Source organism: Schistocerca serialis, chromosome 6 (genome assembly GCF_023864345.2).
Source record: "Schistocerca serialis cubense isolate TAMUIC-IGC-003099 chromosome 6, iqSchSeri2.2, whole genome shotgun sequence".
Taxonomy (NCBI): domain Eukaryota; kingdom Metazoa; phylum Arthropoda; class Insecta; order Orthoptera; family Acrididae; genus Schistocerca; species Schistocerca serialis.
In genome coordinates, this window is record NC_064643.1 from 459700385 (window position 1) to 459702972 (window position 2588).

Consider the following 2588-nt stretch of genomic DNA (forward strand, 5'->3'; position numbering starts at 1 on the left):
ATAATATGAGTGTATTTTCACTGAACATTGTTATTCCATGCTACTAATAAAAACTGACAACGTTCGAACTAACTAAGCAGATAATTTGCAAAAGGAGGGTCAGTAGCAAGTACAACTACTTTTTCAAATCTTCAGCGATCCAGTTTGTTTGCCTTATTTTTATAGACAGTTTGTAATTACGAGTGCAGCAGAAAAAGGAACGAAAATCTGAATGGGGACATTTTTCTGAGTAATCTGCCACAAAAGATTTTTCAGCCACATATAGCTCTATTATCAGATGCTTTGCCTCAACTACATGGAGTCTCTTGTTTAATTTGATAAAAAGATGCTTAAGAACCAAAGCAGCAAGACTTTTCGTATTTTATTGTACATGAAAATGAAAAAAGACAGTCAGTCGTTTTCAAATAATTTCAAAGATCTCCGTAATTTTTAAACATTTGTTACTGTAAAACTAATGAATGATATCCATGTAATAAGTCACCGAAGTTCATAGTGTGTAAACCGTGTGATAATGCCGCTAGACGCATGTTGAAACTTCTCAAAACAACTTAGCAGTTGCCTCTCAGAATCATTCCACCGAGTTCACAATGGACTATTTATAATGTCGGTCATCAACCATCAGGATCAACACACCACATTCCTATTGCTTTCTACAGTCATTTAATTCTTTACACCACTATAAGAGAGTAGTAAATACTTATGAACATCAGGTGGTCAAGCACAGGACGGCTGGAACTTGATAACCATTTTTCTTGAATAATAATGCATTCCATGAAAAAAAATGCACTTATTCTTTACTAGCGATATTTACTTTCTCAGTGCCGTTATGAGAGTCTTAATGTGTGACTACATGAGTAGGCAGTCTATGGCCTTCGGAAATGGATTGTGGCGAAGTTTGAAAGGAACTCGTACGCCGAAGCAATGACACCCAAAAGCTGGTGTTTTAGATGAGTGCCCGACCTGTGTCTGGGATAAGACAATACCGAAGAATCTGAAAACCGTGTACAGCGTAATCCCAGTAATCCTATTCTGAACTACATATTAGAAGTCTATACAAAACCACTGACGGGAATATTATAAAGGCACATGCCCTGTCTCCTTTTGTAGATTTATCACCAGGCTAAATTTTTATCGAGCGCTGGAGAATTCCACATCAGTTTTTAAAGAAAGGTGACTGTATGTTACAGTGCGATAAAGCTCGGTATGTAATGTATTAATGTTAATTTAAAATCCTACTAGTAAATTCTGCAATAATGTGCCGTAGAGGGATTAACAGTGTGTATTATCTTAACAGGGACGAGAAGTGCTGTGCACGATGTTTTATCGTGGACGCTGGAGGACCGACTACCGTGCAGGCACTCGCAGTCGTGTGAGAACTAGCTTCCCGCTGCGAAAATACAGGTGCGTACGCCTCGATGGTTACCATACACCAAAATACTATCACGTACTCGTATTCTCTCTCTCTCTCTCTCTCTCTCTCTCTCTCTCTCTCCTGTGTGTTTGTGTGTGTGTGTTTGTGTGTTTGTGTGTGCAACATTTATACACTGGTCAAGACACTTAAGGCAACGGCCTTGCCGCAGTGGATACACCGGTTCCCGTGAGATCACTGAAGTTAAGCGCTGTCGGGCGTGGTCGGCACTTGGATGGGTGACCATCAAGGATGCCAAGCGCTGTTGCCATTTTTCGGGGTGCACTCAGCCTCGTGATGCCAATTGAGGAGCTACTCCACCGAACAGTTGCGGCTTCGGTCAAGCGGTCAACGACCGGGACAGCGGTGTGCTGACTCCACGCCCCTCCTATCCGCATCCTCCTCTGAGGATGACACGGCGGTCGGATGGTCCCGGTAGGCCACTCGTGGCCTGAAGACGGAGTGCAACACACTTAGGGGATCAGTTGAGATATATAGGTTCTGAAGTGTTGGCATCGGCAGAATGAACTAAAATGACGTCGACGTCTTTCTGTCGGTTCTACGGAGTGGAGACAACAACATTAACATCACCGAGATAGTGGTAATACCGGAAAGTTGCTGCAGAGGGGGTTGGTGTTGACTTGTGTTTACTCTAGAAAACGAATTACACAAGCAGTTGGGTTCAGATAGTGTAGTGAGCAGGTAGTGCAATGCAATAACAGTGTGACTCACCAAAGCTATGGCACGGCGAGCCATAGGACGACTGGAAGTAGGTGGCTGCAGCTATTGGAGCGTCCCGAAGTGTAATTTCCAGGACCTGGACGTTATTTCAGACAACAGGAAACGTTTAAAGAAGGCAAGGCTGAGGTCGTCCTCAGGTAAGCAAGTGATGACCGTTATCTCCCGTTAACAGCCCGTCGAGACAGGAGTCTGAATGCAATTCACCTGCAACGTACCCTCCACGCAGCAACAGGACGCGCAATATCAACACAAATCAGTCCGAAATCGCCTTTGGGAATGTGGCCTCTGCGCACGGAGGCTTATGGAGTGCGTCCCATTCAACCTACGACACCGTTTAGCTCGCAGAAACTGGGCGGAGGAATTTACGATTGGAATCGTAACGGTGCTCTTCACAGATGAGTCAAGATTTTGTGTTCAGCCCGACAATCGTCGTTCCCTC

The 2588-nt window shown here is 44.1% G+C and overlaps 1 pseudogene; it reads left to right on the top strand.

Annotated features, from left to right (window-relative positions):
• The first annotated feature begins 1561 nt into the window (after positions 1–1561).
• Positions 1562–1679, top strand: LOC126485353 (5S ribosomal RNA; annotated as a pseudogene).
• Positions 1680–2588: the final 909 nt, after the last annotated feature.